This window comes from Rhinoderma darwinii, chromosome 10, assembly GCF_050947455.1.
Source record: "Rhinoderma darwinii isolate aRhiDar2 chromosome 10, aRhiDar2.hap1, whole genome shotgun sequence".
Lineage (NCBI taxonomy): Eukaryota > Metazoa > Chordata > Amphibia > Anura > Rhinodermatidae > Rhinoderma > Rhinoderma darwinii.
The window spans coordinates 72,504,713-72,525,133 of record NC_134696.1 but is presented as its reverse complement, the minus strand read 5'-3'; the positions used below and the strand labels follow the sequence as shown (position 1 = coordinate 72,525,133).

General features: G+C 45.3%; 1 long non-coding RNA gene across 2 annotated transcripts; it reads right to left on the bottom strand.

Annotated features, from left to right (window-relative positions):
• Positions 1 to 1,146: 1,146 nt before the first annotated feature.
• LOC142661488 (uncharacterized) lies at positions 1,147 to 8,178 on the bottom strand. 2 transcript variants are annotated; one of them, XR_012850748.1, is made up of 4 exons: positions 7,604 to 8,178; positions 1,955 to 2,037; positions 1,763 to 1,873; positions 1,147 to 1,578 (listed from the first exon to the last, which is right to left on the bottom strand). It is a non-coding gene; the product is annotated as an uncharacterized LOC142661488 (long non-coding RNA). The 2 variants fall into 2 exon arrangements; XR_012850749.1 differs by having other exon boundaries at positions 1,955 to 2,034.
• Positions 8,179 to 20,421: the final 12,243 nt, after the last annotated feature.

The following is a 20,421-nucleotide window of genomic DNA, read 5'->3' as shown; positions in this document are numbered from 1 at the left end:
CATTGAGGTACCGGTCGAAGCGTATGTAATTCTGTTGGTGGATGTAGTAGGCAAAGGCAATTGCATGCATTGTGTTGCACAAGAAAAAGTGTTTTCCTCTTCTGTACGTTTCCGTTTAGATGGTGGACACTCTGTTTCCTGATAAGGGAATATCGTGGGAATTGCACTTTCCTTCAGCCATCGTATCTTCTTTTCCGACTTAAAAACATAACAGTCTTCTGCAAAGTGTTTTGAACATAGTCTAAATAAATCTTGTTTTTTCCCATCCAAAATTCTTTGTGAGAGTGCATCTAGATTGTCCAACGATTGTCTGGCCTGTTGGAGCCAAACTTTTATCTTGTCAATGTTGCCTGGGAAAACATGCAGGGTCACTCCTTGAGAGTAAGTAGCTCTATTAGACCGACTGTCACAACTAGAGACAATGCACGACGGCATTTCTATCAAAAAAGTAAATGTAAATATTATGGCATGAGAAAAGATCATTACGGTAATAGCGATGGATTACATAAAGATAGTTGATACCCCGAATGAGGTGTATTTGTGTACTACCATACTTAGTATTCCAATTTAGATGTGTGAGTTTGCCTTTTCTAAGTGCAAGAGTAAAACTTGAGAGTTTGTCTAAAATTATATTAACCACAGCGTTTTTTGAAGACATTAAATCACATTTGTGGCAGTTCTTGGATCACCGCGTGCGAAGTCACCCATATTTATCACACAAATGTGACCTATGGTGTGTTGTAGATTGTCATGTGGAGAAGTGAGTATTCCACATGTTACATTGTTTATAGGTAACTGTTTGGCACTGGGAATTTACGGTTGACCAAGGCACAAAATAGTGTGTCGTTTTAGACTATCATTGTAAAACCGTCAATGATCTCAGTGCCAGACAGTTTCACCATGTCAATGTTTGAGTATAGGTTTTTTTGGCTGACCAACCCATTTTTTGTTTTTTTTTGTTTGTATGTAATAGAGACAGTGAATTAAAGAGAATAGCATTTCTAAACCAATTTTTTTTTATTGATGAAGCCATAACTAGCTTCCACAGTAACAAAGAAGAAGTGTTCCATCATAAACACAAATATAAAATTTACATGCAGAACACAAAAAGTTTTTGTTACATAGTCACAAAAATATAGTTCTGTTAAAAAGTCAACATCGACGGATAGGGACCAACATATAAAAGTAGAATTTTGTAGACGGAAATGTAAAAGAGATTTACATTGAAAATACACACATGTCAACGACAATCACTAAGAAGTTATCAGCAGATGAAAAAACATTGCTTCGTCACATCATGTTTATGGACCTTCACCAGCAGATGAAAACAACTTTTTTTCATCATCTCATCATCAAACCGCAGCCTTTAGCAGCAGGTGAAAACCCCTTGCTTTGTCACATCATCGAACTGGACCTTCATCAGCAGATGGAAACAACTTTTTTTTTCTCATCTCACCATCCAACCGGACCTTTAGCAGCTGGTGAAAACCCCTTGCTTTGTCACATATTACCACCGTACCTTCACATTGTATTACAGAACGTTTCTGCCAATCATGCGGCATGTCAAAGTTATATTTCCTACAGAAGAATAAAATAAAAAATGTATGAATGGATTGATCAACTTCAAGCGTTGCACTATGCGCAACATGGTCGCTTTGGAAGAATGTCATCCCTGTCTGATCACTCTGCATAGTTTGGCTCCTCTGGTGAACTTGTGTGTCATGTATGTTTATATGAACTCCCTATGTTAGGGATTACTTACTTTCTATAATTCGTAACTTATGCTGCTCAGAATGGCCTGTTCGTCTCCACGTTGGTAATCCGCTCTGGTTGCTGCTGTCGTCGTCTGTATCTGATAGCGTTGCTTTGCCTCCTGTTAAAAGTACAATAATATATATAAAAAAACATAATTTGCAATTATTGTACGTTTAGGGTAGTCCCCTCGCTCCCGCACCTGTTCAAAGTATCTATGCTCCTCGAATACACTCCTCACGGTTGTGTTTTCACTGGCGCGCTCCCTCTCCTCCTGGTAAACTGCTGTTCAAAAAGTCAGACACATTGTGGGATTAGATAAAGTGATGTACAAATAGCTGCCACACTCTAAATGCTGCCACACTCTAAATGCTGCCACACTCTAAATGCTGCCACACTCTAAATGCTGCCACACTCTAAATGCTGCCACACTCTAAATGCTGCCACACTCAAAATGCTGCCACTCTCAAAATGCTGCCACTCTCAAAATGCTGCCACTCTCAAAATGCTGCCACTCTCTAAATGCTGCCACACTCTAAATGCTGCCACACTCTAAATGCTGCCACACTCTAAATGCTGCCACACTCTAAATGCTGCCACACTCTAAATGCTGCCACCCCCAAATGCTGCCACACTCTAAATGCTGCCACACTCTAAATGCTGCCACACTCTAAATGCTGCCACACTCTAAATGCTGCCACACTCTAAATGCTGCCACACTCTAAATGCTGCCACACTCTAAATGCTGCCACTCTCAAAATGCTGCCACTCTCAAAATGCTGCCACTCTCAAAATGCTGCCACTCTCAAAATGCTGCCACTCTCAAAATGATGCCACTCTCAAAATGCTGCCACTCTCAAAATGCTGCCACTCTCAAAATGCTGCCACTCTCAAAATGCTGCCACTCTCAAAATGCTGTATACGCTGCCACAACGTATACGCTGACACAAGGTATACGCTGACACAACGTATACGCTGACACAACGAATACGCTGACACAACGTATACGCTGACACAACGTATACGCTGACACAACGTATACGCTGACACAAGGTATACGCTGACACAACCTATACGCTGCCACAAGGTAGACGCTGACACAACGTATACGCTGACACAAGGTATACGCTGCCACAAGGTATACGCTGACACAAGGTATACGCTGACACAACCTATACGCTGCCACAAGGTATACGCTGACACAACGTATACGCTGACACAACGAATACGCTGACACAACGTATACGCTGACACAACGTATACGCTGACACAACCTATACGCTGCCACAACCTATACGCTGCCACAAGGTATACGCTGACACAAGGTATACGCTGACACAACGTATACGCTGCCACAAAGTATACGCTGCCACAACGTATACGCTGACACAACGTATACGCTGACACAAGGTATACGCTGACACAACCTATACGCTGCCACAAGGTAGACGCTGACACAACGTATACGCTGCCACAAGGTATACGCTGCCACAAGGTATACGCTGACACAACGTATACGCTGACACAAGGTATACGCTGACACAAGGTATACGCTGCCACAAGGTATACGCTGCCACAAGGTATACGCTGCCACACCGTAAACGCTGCCACACCGTAAACGCTGCCACTCTATAAACGCTGCCACACTCTAAACGCTGCCACACTCTAAACGCTGCCACTCTCTAAATGCTGCCACTCTCTCAATGCTGCCACTCTCTCAATGCTGCCACTCTCTAAATGCTGCCACTCTCTAAATGCTGCCACTCTCTAAATGCTGCCACTCTCTAAATGCTGTATACGCTGCCACAAGGTATACGCTGACACAAGGTATACGCTGACACAAGGTATACGCTGACACAACCTATACGCTGCCACAAGGTAGACGCTGACACAACGTATACGCTGACACAACGAATACGCTGACACAACGTATACGCTGACACAACGTATACGCTGACACAACGTATACGCTGACACAACCTATACGCTGCCACAACCTATACGCTGCCACAAGGTATACGCTGACACAAGGTATACGCTGACACAAGGTATACGCTGACACAACGTATACGCTGACACAACGTATACGCTGACACAACGTATACGCTGACACAACCTATACGCTGACACAAGGTAGACGCTGACACAACGTATACGCTGACACAACGTATACGCTGACACAACGTATACGCTGACACAACGTATACGCTGACACAACCTATACGCTGCCACAACCTATACGCTGCCACAAGGTATACGCTGACACAAGGTATACGCTGACACAACGTATACGCTGCCACAAAGTATACGCTGCCACAACGTATACGCTGACACAACGTATACGCTGACACAAGGTATACGCTGACACAACCTATACGCTGCCACAAGGTAGACGCTGACACAACGTATACGCTGCCACAAGGTATACGCTGCCACAAGGTATACGCTGACACAACGTATACGCTGACACAACGTATACGCTGACACAAGGTATACGCTGACACAAGGTATACGCTGCCACAAGGTATACGCTGCCACAAGGTATACGCTGCCACACCGTAAACGCTGCCACACCGTAAACGCTGCCACTCTATAAACGCTGCCACACTCTAAACGCTGCCACACTCTAAATGCTGCCACTCTCTAAATGCTGCCACTCTCTAAATGCTGCCACTCTCTAAATGCTGCCACTCTCTAAATGCTGTATACGCTGCCACAAGGTATACGCTGACACAAGGTATACGCTGACACAACCTATACGCTGCCACAAGGTAGACGCTGACACAACGTAGACGCTGACACAACGTAGACGCTGACACAACTTATACGCTGACACAAGGTATACGCTGACACAACTTATACGCTGACACAAGGTATACGCTGACACAAGGTATACGCTGCCACAAGGTATACGCTGACACAACGTATACGCTGACACAACGTATACGCTGACACAACGTATACGCTGACACAAGGTATACGCTGACACAAGGTATACGCTGACACAACCTATACGCTGCCACAAGGTAGACGCTGACACAACGTATACGCTGACACAAGGTATACGCTGCCACAAGGTATACGCTGACACAAGGTATACGCTGACACAACCTATACGCTGCCACAAGGTATACGCTGACACAAGGTATACGCTGACACAACGTATACGCTGCCACAAAGTATACGCTGCCACAACGTATACGCTGACACAACGTATACGCTGACACAACGTATACGCTGACACAACGAATACGCTGACACAACGTATACGCTGACACAACGTATACGCTGACACAACCTATACGCTGCCACAAGGTATACGCTGACACAAGGTATACGCTGACACAAGGTATACGCTGACACAAGGTATACGCTGACACAACGTATACGCTGACACAAGGTATACGCTGACACAACGTATACGCTGACACAACGTATACGCTGACACAACGTATACGCTGACACAAGGTATACGCTGACACAACCTATACGCTGCCACAAGGTAGACGCTGACACAACGTATACGCTGACACAAGGTATACGCTGCCACAAGGTATACGCTGACACAAGGTATACGCTGACACAACCTATACGCTGCCACAAGGTATACGCTGACACAACGTATACGCTGCCACAAAGTATACGCTGCCACAACGTATACGCTGCCACAACGTATACGCTGACACAAGGTATACGCTGACACAACGTATACGCTGACACAACGTATACGCTGACACAAGGTATACGCTGACACAAGGTATACGCTGCCACAAGGTATACGCTGCCACACCGTAAACGCTGCCACACCGTAAACGCTGCCACTCTATAAACGCTGCCACACTCTAAACGCTGCCACACTCTAAACGCTGCCACTCTCTAAATGCTGCCACTCTCTAAATGCTGCCACTCTCTAAATGCTGCCACTCTCTAAATGCTGCCACTCTCTAAATGCTGCCACTCTCTAAATGCTGCCACTCTCTAAATGCTGTATACGCTGCCACAAGGTATACGCTGACACAAGGTATACGCTGACACAACCTATACGCTGCCACAAGGTAGACGCTGACACAACGTAGACGCTGACACAACGTAGACGCTGACACAACTTATACGCTGACACAAGGTATACGCTGACACAAGGTATACGCTGACACAACGTATACGCTGACACAACGTATACGCTGACACAACGTATACGCTGACACAACGTATACGCTGACACAAGGTATACGCTGACACAACCTATACGCTGACACAAGGTAGACGCTGACACAACGTATACGCTGACACAAGGTATACGCTGCCACAAGGTATACGCTGACACAACGTATACGCTGACACAACGTATACGCTGCCACAACGTATACGCTGCCACAAGGTATACGCTGCCACAACGTAGACGCTGCCACAAGGTAGACGCTGACACAACTTATACGCTGACACAAGGTATACGCTGACACAACGTATACGCTGACACAACGTATACGCTGCCACAAGGTATACGCTGACACAAGGTATACGCTGACACAAGGTATACGCTGACACAACGTAGACGCTGCCACAACGTAGACGCTGCCACAACGTATACGCTGACACAACGTATACGCTGACACAAGGTATACGCTGACACAACGTATACGCTGACACAACGTATACGCTGCCACAAGGTATACGCTGCCACAAGGTATACGCTGCCACAACGTATACGCTGACACAACGTATACGCTGACACAACGTATACGCTGACACAACGTATACGCTGACACAACGTATACGCTGACACAAGGTATACGCTGACACAAGGTATACGCTGACACAACGTAGACGCTGCCACAACGTAGACGCTGCCACAACGTATACGCTGACACAACGTATACGCTGACACAAGGTATACGCTGACACAAGGTATACGCTGCCACAACGTATACGCTGCCACAAAGTATACGCTGCCACAACGTATACGCTGCCACAACGTATACGCTGACACAACGTATACGCTGACACAACGTATACGCTGACACAACGTATACGCTGACACAACGTATACGCTGACACAACGTATACGCTGCCACAACGTATACGCTGACACAACGTATACGCTGCCACAAGGTATACGCTGACACAAGGTATACGCTGACACAAGGTATACGCTGACACAACGTAGACGCTGCCACAACGTATACGCTGACACAACGTATACGCTGACACAAGGTATACGCTGACACAACGTATACGCTGACACAACGTATACGCTGCCACAAGGTATACGCTGCCACAACGTATACGCTGCCACAACGTATACGCTACAACACTGGAAATGATGACACACTGCTTTTGCTGCCACAGGCCTCCATGATATGCTGACACAGGCCTCCCGTATATGATGCCACAGACCTCCCCTATATGATGCCACAGGCCTCCCTGATATGGCTCCATGATATGATGCCACAGGCCTCCCGTATGATGGCACAGGCCTCCCTGATATGATGCCACAGACCTCCCCTATATGATGCCACAGGCCTCCCCTATATGATGCCACAGGCCTCCCCTATATGATGCCACAGGCCTCCCCTATATGATGCCACAGGCCTCCCCTATATGATGCCACAGGCCTCCCCTATATGATGCCACAGGCCTCCCCTATATGATGCCACAGGCCTCCCCTATATGATGCCACAGGCCTCCCCTATATGATGCCACAGGCCTCCCCGATATGATGCCACAGGCCTCCCGTATGATGGCACAGGCCTCCCGTATGATGGCACAGGCCTCCCGTATATGCCGACATAGGCCTCCCAAATATGATGCCACACATGATGCCACACATGATGCCTATTTCGGCGTTACTTACCGCCTCGCTGTTCCCCCACGGTGGTCCTCCCAAGTCGCCTCGCTCGTCCTCCTACGTCGCCTCGCTCGTCCTCCTCCGTCGCCTCGCTCGTCCTCCACCGTCGCCTCGCTCGTCCTTCCACGTCCGATTCCCTGGTACACCTCGTCCTTCCTTGTCCTCCTCGTCCGACTCGCTGCTCCTCCTCCGTCGCCTCGCTCGTCCTTCCACGTCCGACACACTGGTACACCTCGTCCTTCCTTGGCCGCCTCGTCCTCGAAGTGTCCCCTCGCTGGTCCTGGTCCGCCTCGATGGTCCTGGTCCGCCTCGATGGTCCTGGTCCGCCTCGATGGTCCTGGTCCGCCTCGATGGTCCTGGTCCGCCTCGATGGTCCTGGTCCTCCTCAGAGCGTCTCCTCGCAGGTATGCTCGCAGTACAACCTCCTTCCACTGTGTAGTCGCTTTGAAAATGGCGGCACACAATGTAAGGAGGTTTGAAGACATTGAAACCCCTCCCTCTCCTGGCACTTGCCAGGATAAGGGAGGGGGGATTCTGTGAGCTCACTAGAGCGAGTCACTTTTCCCAAAATTTGCAGCAGAAAAGCTATGTGGTTGCTTTACCACATGCAATGCTGCAATTTTGTGAATGGCTCCATCTAGTGACCAGAAATGGTAAATACTATAAAATTGAATCCAATTGAATACAATTTATAATATTTCCTGACTCGTGAAAAAAATAAAAAAAATTGGAACAATGTTTAATCACCCACACACTAAATGTTTAAATTTAAAAAAAAAAACATGTTTTTTGGGCGATTCCATGCCTTTAAGAGTCAGGACCAATGGCAACATCGTGATCTGCCTCTATAGTGAGTACAACATTCCTACCCCCTGATCAAACCCCCATTTCAGAGGCAGTGCTTATTGGTAGAGCACAGGAAGAGGCAATACATTGCAATACATAAGTATTGCAGTGTATTGCATGAGTGTTCTAACAAGGTTGACAAAAAAAAAGTAAAACAATGTTTAAAAAGATTTTTTTTAAAATAAGCAAAAGTAATAAAAACTTTTGCCATTTCACATAAAAAATGGAAACAATAAATAAACATAATTGGTATCACCGTGTCCGTAATATTCCAAACCATTAAAATATCACGTTATTTAATCCGCAAGGTGAATGCTATAGAAAAAAAACACCATGCCAGAATTGCTCTTATAAAATCTAATAAAAAGTGATCTAATAAAATGTGATAAAAAAGTGGTATGTACCCCAAAAAGGTACCGATAAAATCTACAGCTCACCCCCACCCCCAAAAAAAAGAAGCCCTAACATGGCTCCATCCATGGAAAATGTAAAAAGTTATGGATCTCAGAATATGGCGACCCAAAATTTACTTTTGACAAATAGTTTTAATTGTTTAACACCTTCCCGGCATTTGTCGTAAGTATACGTCATGGAAAGCTAGTGCTTCCCGCAATTTGTTGAATACTTACGACAAATGGATGACACGGCTCAGTCCGTGCCATCATCCCCGGGTGTTAGCTGTATATTACAGCTGACACCCTGCTGTAATGGCGGGGACCGAAGTTAGTACCGGTCCCCGCCATTAACCCTTTAACTCCTTAATGACCAGCCTATTTTAAACCTTAAAGGGGTTGGCCAGAAAAAAAATATTTTCTAAAACGTGTCCCCCAGCCATGGTTTGCCTTCCCTAAAACCCCCTACATACTTTCTAACCAGTTTCTGTTTGATTTCAATCGTCACTGCTGCTCTTTCAGTTTGTTTACATCCCTTGCTTCTGTTCCTGTCTATTTCCTGTCTTCTAACCCACCATACCCATGATCCCTTGCTGCATCTGAGGGGACAGCTTACATTCACCCTTCCTCCCTCCACAGCATCTGAGCTATTTGCATACTGCCACGCCCCTCTATGTTCACAGGGTCATAATTACAGTCACCCAGCTCCCTGCACTGTCCCATACACACAGTAATAATCACACAGCGGGATGGGGGTTATATACAGGGATGTTGAGGGTAATACACAGGGATGTTGTGGTTATACACACGATGTTGGGGTTATAAACAGGGATGATGATGTAATACCCAGGGATGATGGGGGGTTACACACAGGGATGATATAACTCCATCATCCCTGTGTATTACCTCATCATCCCTGTATATAACCCCCATCATACCTGTATATTACCTCATCATCCATGTATTACCTCATCATCTCTGTATATAACCCCAATCATCCGTGTATTACCTCATCATCCACAGGGATGATGAGGTAATACACGGATGATGAGGTAATACACAGGGATGATGGGGGTTATACAGGGATGATGAGGTAATACACAGGGATGATCTGGGTTATATACAGGGATGATGAGGTAATATACAGGGATGATCAGGGTTATATACAGGGATGATGAGGTAATACACAAGGATGATGGGGGTTATATACAGGGATGTTGAGGGTAATACATGTTTACATAGTTACATAGTTAGTACGGCTGAAAAAAGACACATGTCCATCAAGTTCAACCAAGGGACGGGAAAAATTTCTACACATAGGAGCGAATACTTTTTTTGTTCTAGGAAATTATCTAACCCTTTTTTAAAGCCATCTACTGTCCCTGCTGTGACCAGCTCCTGCGGTAGGCTATTCCATAGATTCACAGTTCTCACAGTAAAGTAGGCTAGTTGCCTCTGTAGGTTGAACCTTTTTTTCTCCAGACGGAGGCAGTGCTCCCTTGTTTTTTGAGGGGGTTTTACATGGAACAGGATATCACCGTATTTTTTGTATGTGCCATTAATATATTTATATAAATTAATCATGTCCCCCCTTAGTCGTCTTTTTTCAAGGCTAAATAGGTTTAATTCTTTTAATCTTTCCTCATAACTTAGATTCTCCATACACAAGGATGTTTTGGTTATACACACGAATGATGGGGTTATAAACAGGGATGATGATGTTATACACAGGGATGATATAACTCAATCATACCTGTATACAACATATATGTAACCCCCATCATCCCTGTGTATTACCTCATCATCCCTGTATATAACCCCGATCATCCCTGTGTATAACACCCATCACCCCTGTGTATTACCTCATCATCCCTGTATATAACCCCCATCATCCCTGTGCATTACCTTATCATCCCTGTGTATAACCCCCATAATCCCTGTGTATTACCTCATCATCCCTGTATATTACCCCCAAAATCCATGTGTATTACCTCATCATCCCTGTATATAACCCCCAGCATCCCTGGGTATTACCTCATCATCCGTGGGGGCCATGAGGGGCGGCGTGCGAGATGAGACGAGATGGGCAGGCAGTGCGGGCACTCAGAGATAGGAGGAGGAGGCGTGTACAAGCAGAGACGACATTCCGTGTCTCTGCTCAGCCAGTACTTCCTGCTGTGTAGAGACATGGCGCGTCATCAACTATGTTTACAGGCGTCAGGACCAGAGGAGGCGGAACTCTGAAGAGCTCATGAAAAATCCGCCCGGCCCACTGCCTGTAAATCAGGGGCGTAGCTAGGTAAGACAGGGCCCCATAACAAACTCTTGACCGGGCCCCCCCCCCCAGGTGCCACAAGCAGCCTCCCTTATAAATAGTGCCCCCTGTAGAATGTGCCATACAGACCCCCTTTAGACAGTGCTATAAAGCCCCGTCTATAGACAGTGTCAAACCCGATTTGTAGATATTGCCCCCACCTCCCCCTTGTAGACAGTGCCATACAGCCCCCTGTAGACATCGCCATAAAGCCCCCACTGTATATAGCGCTATACAGCTCCCACTGTATATAGTGCCACACAGCCCCCTCCCTTGTATATAGTGCCACACAGCCCCCCTTAGTAGATAGTACAGCACATCCCCCCTTAGTAGATAGTGCCACACACAGACCCCTGTAGATTGTGCCACACTCAGCCCCCTGTAGATAGAGCCACAGCCCTTGTAAATAGTGCCATACAGTTCCCCCATGTGTATAGTGCCACACAGCTCCTACTTGTGTATAGTGCCACACAGCTCCCCCTTGTGTATAGTGCCACACAGCCCCCCTTGTGTATAGTGCCACACAGCCTCCCTTGTGTATAGTGCCACAAGGCAATGGTGCATCCGAGAAAGTTGTATCAGCCAGGGAGATGTCACTCAAACATGGAAAGGTGGGTTTGGAGGCAGGACTATGTGACTCTTCAGGATAGTGGCACCCCCCATGACCCTCTAATGAGTAATTAGCATATAGTGTGCGACGTTTTAAAAGTGGATTTTAACGATTTTGCTGCATCTGAAAAGAACATTCAAGGGAATGTTTGGAAATATTGTCAGGTCATGTATTACCGCATGGTGGCGGTTCAAGGGGTTAAAACTACCTGACAGATTCCCATTAAATATACAATGAATTGAGAACAATTCCATCTGCCCTGCAATTTTGTTATTATAAATATATCCTATATAATTACAGATCCAGAACCAAGCTTTGACATATATACATTACCACAACCAAGCTCAGTAAATAAATACAGCACTAGAACCAAGCACATACAGATATACAGCACCTGAACAAACCTCAGTACATAAATACAGCCCCAGAACCAACCTCAGTACATATATACAGCCCCAGAACCAAGCTCAGTACATATATACAGCACCAGAACAAACCTCAGTACATAAAAACAACACTAGAACTAAGCTCATTACATATATACATCCCAAGAACCAAGCTTAGTACATATATACAGCACCAAAACCAATCTCATACGTATATACAGCACCAGAACAAAGATCAGTACTTACAAACAGCATCAGAACCAAGATGAGTACATTTATACAACACCAGAACAAATACAGCTCAATTTAGTGCAACCCCTGCCGTATAGGTTTGTACAGCGTAAAACTACTGCTCCCAGCATGGCCCGAACAATGGTAAGTATATGCTGGGAGATGCTGTTTCACCCAAAAAAAAATCATACCATCTATCAACTCGCTGCAGATCATACAGTGACTACAGTGCTGATTAGAGGCAGAATAAACATTTACATTAAGTGACTCACCGGTGACGTCTCAGATTCTAGTTCTTTTCTTCTCCCTCCGATCCAGACCTCTATGATGGATTTCTCGCGGCCAAGACCCATTTCTGCAGTTTTCCGCTCAGATGTCTTCAGCTTCTCACTTTTAAAACATTTCTTCAGCTATAAACAAAGATAAAATTCTCAGTACCTCTAAATATAATAAAGCGCCATACACTGCACTTCTAACTATAATAGCGCCATAGACTGTGTCCCTGATTATAATAGTACCATACACTGTGTCCCACACACACACCGTGCCCCCTGTAGATAGTGCCCCCATAGCCCCCTGTAGATAGTGAACCCATAGAGCCTCTGTAGTTAGTGCCCTACATACAGCCCTCTGTAGATAGTGCCTACATATGGACTCCAGAGCTGCAAGGCAATAGTGCTAACCACTGAGCCACCGTGCTGCCCTATATATAGCTTCCCCTATAGATAGTGCTCCACGTATAGCCCACCTCTGTAAATAGTCTCACATATAGCTCCCCCTGTATATAGTGTCACCCCTGTAGACAGTGCCCTACATATAGCCACCCTGTAGCTAGTGCCCCACAGGTAACCCACCCCTGTATATAGTGTCCCACATATAGCCCACCCCTATAGATAGTGCTCTACATATAGCTCCCCTTGTATATAGTGGCCCACATATAGATTACCCCTGTATATAGTGGCCCACATCCCCACATATAGTCCCCCCCTGTAGATAGTGCTCCACAAACCCACATATAGACCACCCCTGTATATAGTGGCCCACATAAAGACGACCCCCCCTGTAGATAGTGCTCCACAAACCCACATATAGACCCCCCTGTACATAGTGTCCCACATAAAGACGACCCCCCCCCCCTGTAGATAGAGGCCCCACTATAGATAATGACTGTCACAGTTTTATTGTAAAAAAACAAAAAACTTTACATACTCACATGATCCCGTTCCCGCGCCGTCCGATGGCATTGCAGATCTGCTCTCTTCTGAGCAGGTCTGTTGGAGCTGAAAGACGCGTCGTTCAATGACGCGGATTGGCAGGGCAGAATGACTTGCCCCGTCAATCAGCACCTTTCAAGCACGGAAGCGGCGAGATGACGTCATCGCGCCGCTAGTGTCATTGAAAGGTGCTGATTGGCGGGGCAAATCATTTTGATCCACCAATCAGCGTCATTGTAAGGTGCTGAATGCATGTATTTGGCTGTCGCTAGCACCGGGGCCCCCTCCGATGCTAGCGACACCTACGGGCATGATAAGCCTCGCTGCTAGCGGCGTCACCAGGCATATGGGGGGGCGCGTCGGCTGGTGGCACGGGGCCCCTCAAGCCACGGGCCCCATAGCAGCCGCTACGGCTGCTACCGCGGTAGTTACGCCACTGCTGTAAATGTAGTTGATGACGCGCCGTGCCTTTCTCAGCCGGAAGTGCAAAGACACAGACGTCACAGGAAATAAAAAATATACTCCCGATGCGGTGACTGCAGATCAGAACAGAGTAACGCTGCCACAGGTAAACAGACATTATATTAGAAATTTACTTAAATATGTCCAATTAAGTTAAAATATAAATAAAATGTATTCCTGGACAACCCCTTTAATGACCGAGCTATTTTTTATGTTTTTCCATCGTCGCATTCCAAGAGCTATAACTTTATTATTTTTGCATCGACATAGTTGTATAAGGACTTGTTTTTTTGTGGGACAAGTTGTATTGTTTAATAGCACCATTTTGGGGTACATATAATTTATTGATTAACTTTTATGAACTTTGATTTATAGATAAAAACAGCAATTTGACCACTCTCTTTTTGCGTCATTAATTTACACCGTTTATCATGTGGTATAAATAACATAATAACTTGTCACTATTCAGCGGGTCGTTACGATTGCGTCGATACCAAATTTATATCGTTTTCTTATGGTTTACTGCTATTACAAAATTATTTGTTTTTGTGTCTCCATATTTGAAGAGTCATAACTTTTTTATTTTTCCGTCGATGCAGCTATATGAGGACTTTTGTTTTGAGGAACGACTTGTAGTTTTCATTGGTACCATTTTGGAGTACATGCGACTTTTTGATCACTTTTTATCACATATTTTTTTTAAGGCAGGATTCACATAAAACAGCAATTCTAGAATTGTTTTTTATTTCATTTTTTACAGCATTCGCCAAGTGGGTTAAATAACGCAATAGCTTTATAGTTGGGGTCATTATGGACGCAGCGATACCAAATATGTGTAACTTTTTAACTTTTTTTTTTTCATAATAAAGCATTAAGGGAAAAAGTGGGTTTCTCATTTTCTTTTCTTTGGGGTTTTTATTTATTTATTGGTTTAACTTTATTAAACTTTTTTACTAGTGCCACTCTGGGACTTTACTGTGCAACCTGTTTAACCATTTTTTGGGGTGTGTGTTTCCAGTGGCACAAGCTGGGCACAACATATTTGCCACTGAAATGGCATATCTAGGGATTAATTTCAATTTCTACTTTGCACCAGCTGCAGTGCAATCATTAATGGAAAAGACCTCTGGAATGAAAATGCTCACTACACCCATTAATAAATGTCTTGAGGGGTGTAGTTTCCAAAATGGGGTCACTTCTCAGGGATTTGTTTTATCACTCCTGAACCCTGTCGAATGTCTAGCAAAAGATTAGGGCCACATGTAGGGTGTTTCTAAAATAGGGAAACACAGCTTAATAATTAGAGAGCTGCCTTTTCATGATAGCACAAGCTGGGTGCCACAATCTGTGGGTATGTGGACCCACAAGGCTGCACCGCCGTAGCGGAGTAGCAGCTGGCCAAACAACAGTCTATAAAGTCTATGCATAGTCCTTAGTACAAGAGTACCTGTAAGGCTGGGTTCACACGACCTATTTTCAGACGTAAACGTTTTACGCCTCGATTTACGCCTGAAAATACGGCTCCAATACGTCGGCAAACATCTGGCCATTCATTTGAATGGGTTTGCCGACGTACTGTGCCGACGACCTGTCATTTACACGTCGCTGTCAAACGACGACGCGCAAAAAAGACGGCTTGTCAAAAGAAGTGCAGGACACTTCTTGAGACGTAATTTGAGCCGTTTTTCATTGATACCAATGAAGAACAGCTCCAACTTACGGCCGTAATTGACGCCTCGCAAAACGCGAGTAGATGCAATTAAGTCTGAAATTACGGAACTGTTTTCTCCTGAAAACAGCTCCGTAATTTCAGACGTAAATGCAGTTATCGTGTGCATATAGACAAGAGTCCAGACAGTAGCAGAGGCTTTGGCATTGATGGAACTTGATGTGGCAGATATCACCAGATGTGGCGGATGATACTAGACGTGGTATATTACAGCAGGCGTGGTAGATGACACCAGACGTGGTGTATTACAGCAGGCGTGGTAGATGACACCAGATGTGGTGTATTACAACAAGCGTCGCAGATGACACAACATGGCTCCAACACTGGAGGACACTTCAGAGCAGAGCGGCCACGTGTGCTGGCATCTCCTGGGAGGGAGATGCCGGCAAGAATACAGAGGTCTGTGGTCACGGCCGTCGAGCGTTAAGTAAAGGAGGCGGTCCACAGCCGTTACAGTACCCCACCTTACGCCCCCTCTTATCGGGTCCAGAGGGTGAGAGGAATTTTTTAATGAGGGTAGGGGCATTAAGGTTCTCTTTTGGCTCCCAAGACCTCTCATCAGGACCAAACCCTCTCCAGGCCACTAAATAGAAAGTCCTTCAATCCTATTCTCTTATAGTCCATGATCTCCTTTACCTCGAACACATCAGAAGAACCGCTGGGAGAACTGCAAAACTAGGAGCTTTACTGTAGCGGTTCAGAACCACAGGTTTCAGGAGAGGAGTTAGGGATTCTGAGGGTAGGAGGCAGCCAAAGCTTACAGGAGACAGGGGTTATCTGTTGCAGAATCTCAAAAGATCCTAGGAACCTGGGAGCAAACTTGTATGAGGGCACCTTCAAACGAACATTCCTCGAGCAAAGCCAGATTTGGTTAGAGGAAGAAACTGAGGCGGCTCTCTTCTTCGTGTATCAGCCTTTCGCTTAATGCGATCGGCTGCCAGTAGAATAGAGAACCTAGTCTGTTGTCAAATGTGAAGAAAGTCCCTGAATGCAGATTCATTTGCGGGTACCTGAGATGTAGCAGGAACAGGAAGAGGAACTCGTGGATGTTGGCCGCAGATTATGTAGAATGGTGTGGAAGCAGTGGACTCACTTGTGTGGTTGTTTTAGGAGAATTCGGCCCATGGAAGCAGCAGTAGTCAGTCGTCATGCTGCATGGAAATAAAGTGACGAAGATAACTAAAAATTTGGTTAATCCTCTTGACTTCACCATTAGACTGAGGATGGCAGGCCGAGGGAAAGTCCAATTTCACATCGAGGAGTTTACAGAGGGCTCTCCATAATTTTGAGGTGGACTGGACTCCTGATCAGACAAGATATATAGAGGCAAGCCATAAAGGCGTAAGATGTGTTGAATGAAGAGATTCGCCGGATGAGAAACAGAAGGTAGGCTGGTTAACGGGGTAAAATGGTTTTTTTAGAGCATGGTAAGAAGGGGGATTTAAATTCTGTGACTTGTGGGTAGGCCTCCCTCAGAAAGGGCCAGTGCTTCCTAATAATGTGATGAATCTTATATGCGCATGGGTGATATACATGAATGAAAGGGATGTGTTTTGGTTTTTGCTTGGTGTGGGGGGTGCTAGATAATTGTGCTGTATCTAGGACTCTTTTAGGGTATCCTCTTTCCAGGAATTTAACATCTGTTTGCGTAGTGATGGATTATCCACAATGCGGTTAACACGTGTATATTGTGATCTCGGTAGGGAGTTTTTAGTTGCTAAGGGATGGCAGCTGGAATAGTGAAGCAGACCGTTTTTATCCGTTTTTTTGGTATAAAGATCTGTGCTAAGTTTGCCATGTTCGTCTTTCTCAACTATTGTGTCTAGGAAACTTATTTTGGACCTATTATGGCTCAGGGTAAATTGCAACTCTGGCCAGACACTGTTAAGGTAAGCTGTAAAATTTTGAAGGCTATCAGTGGGACCCTCCCAAAGACAAAAGATATCATCAATGTATCTTTTCCATAAACGGGCATGCCACGCCGAGCGTTCCACAACCTAAGCGCCGACGCCGCATATGACGTTCTCACACACGTAGGCGCCATTCCCTACCTGCGGGGCATATAAGGTAGGATGCAATTAGGGATTACTAGCGCCATACAGAGCGGTTAGCCGCCATATTCTATCATAGCAGCGCCAACAGAATCGCTAAATCAGTCCTCAGTACGGCTCAGGTATGTCTAACAGTATTTAATACTGTTTGCTTTATTTTTTAATGTATCTATTTTCTTGTTCTTTGCATAATGATTCCATTTGCTACTTAATCTGTTGATGTATTCATATATGTACCATTTAAAATGCATGTATCCAGCCTTAGGCTGGGTTCACACGAGCATGTTACGTCCGTAAAGGACGGAACGTATTTCGGCCGCAAGTCCTGGACCAAACACACTGCAGGGAGCCGGGCTCCTAGCATCATAGTTATGTACGGTTGAAAACCGCATTGCAAAATCCCAACAATTCACAGGCAAAAACATGTAGTGTAAATGCACCCCAAGAGTTGAGGTGCAGTTACAGCCACATCGAAAAACTGCATTAAAAAAACGCATGCGTTTTTACCCCGCAATTTGGTGTTCTTAGATGCCAGTTGCGTTTTTAGCAGAATTGCATTGAAAAATGCACCACATTGCAGTAAAACCGCATTCGTTTTTCAAAGCGGTTCTAATTGCACCTCAACCGCAACGTAAGGGTATGTGCACTCGACCCCTTTTCAGACGTAATGGAGGTGTTTTACGCCTCAAATTACGCCTGAAAAGACAGCTCCAATACGTCGGCAAACATCTGCCTATTGCCTGCAATGGGTCTTACGATGTTCTGTGCAGACGAGCTGTAATTTTACGCGTCGCTGTCAAAAGACGGCGCGTAAAATTATGGCTGCGGCAAAGAAATGCAGGACACTTCTTGGGACGTAATTGGAGCCATTTTTCATTGACTCCAATGAAAACCAGCTCCAATTACATCCGTAAAAGATGCTGCGAAAAACGCGTGCACTTGTAAAAACGTCTGAAATTCAGGAGCTGTTTTCTCCTGAAAACAGCTCCGTAATTTCAGACGTATTTTCCGTTGTCGTGTGCACATACCCTTATTGGCCTCTAAGGGTATGAGGCTCTGTCACCACATTATAAGTGCCCTATCTCCTATATAAGGAGATCGGCGCTGTAATGTAGGTGACAGCAGTGCTTTTTATTTCGAAAAACAATCTATTTTAAACCACTTTATGAGCGATATTTAGCTTTATGCTAATGAGTTTCTTAATGCCCAAGTGGGCGTGTTTTACTTCAGACCAAGTGGGCGTTGTACAGAGGAGTGTATGACGCTGACCAATCAGCGACATACACTTCTCTCCATTCATTTACACTGCACTAGCGATATAGGTAAAGACAATCTATGTCCAGTCTTCAGACAAAGAAATGAAGGACCTGTGGGCGGAAGTGACGTCACAGCGTGGTCTCGCGAGATCACGCTGTTCAATGAAACAAGCTTGGGTGTAATGAAGAGAAGTGTATGATGCGGATTGGTCAGCGTCATACACTTCTTTGTAATACGCCCACTTGGTTAAAAGTTAAAAAACGCCCACTTGGGCATTAAGAAACTAATTTGCATAAATGTAATAAAGGTTATAAATTGCTGAAAAAAGATTGTTTCTCAAAATAAAAAACACTGCTGTTAACTACATTCCAGCGCCGATAAAATGATGTAGAAGATAGGGCATTTTTATTCTGGTGACAGAGCCTCTATAATGAACGCCCCCAGGTCCGCCATCTTTGTATACCTATTAAGCCTTGCCTCCGGCAGGGCTTAATAGATGCCTGTCAGAATCACGATATACTGCAATACTAATACAATTAGTATTGCAGTATATCGTGCAAGAGATCTAACGATCGCTGGTTGAAGTCCCCTAGGGGGACTAATAAAAAAAGTTAAAATTAGTTAAAGAGGCTCTGTCACCAGATTTTGCAACCCCTATCTGCTATTGCAGCAGATCGGCGCTGCAATGTAGATAAGAGTAACGTTTTTATTTTTAAAAAACGAGCATTTTTGGCCAAGTTATGACCATTTTTGTATTTATGCAAATGAGGCTTGCTAAAGTCCAACTGGGCGTGTTTAAAGTAAAAGTCCAACTGGGCGTGTATTATGTGCGTACATCGGGGCGTTTTTAATTCTTTTACTAGCTGGGCGTTGGGAATGGGAGTGTATGATGCTGACGAATCAGCATCATCCACTTCTGTTCGTTAACGCCCAGCTTCTGGCAGTGCAGACACACAGCGTGTTCTCGAGAGATCACGCTGTGACGTCACTTCCTGCCCCAGGTCCTGCATCGTGTCGGCCACATCGGCACCAGAGGCTACAGTTGATTCTGCAGCAGCAACAGCGTTTGCAGGTAAGTAGCTACATCGACTTACCTGCAAACGCCGATGCTGCTGCAGAATCAACTGTAGCCTCTGGTGCCGATGTGTCCTCGCTCGTCCGACACGATGCAGGACCTGGGGCAGGAAGTGAGTGACGACACAGCGTGATCTCTCGAGAACACGCTGTGTCTGCACTGCCAGTAGCTGGGCGTTGTGAAGAGAAGTGGATGATACTTCTATTCACAACGCCCAGCTAGTAAAAGAAGTAAAAACGCCCAGATGTAACACACAC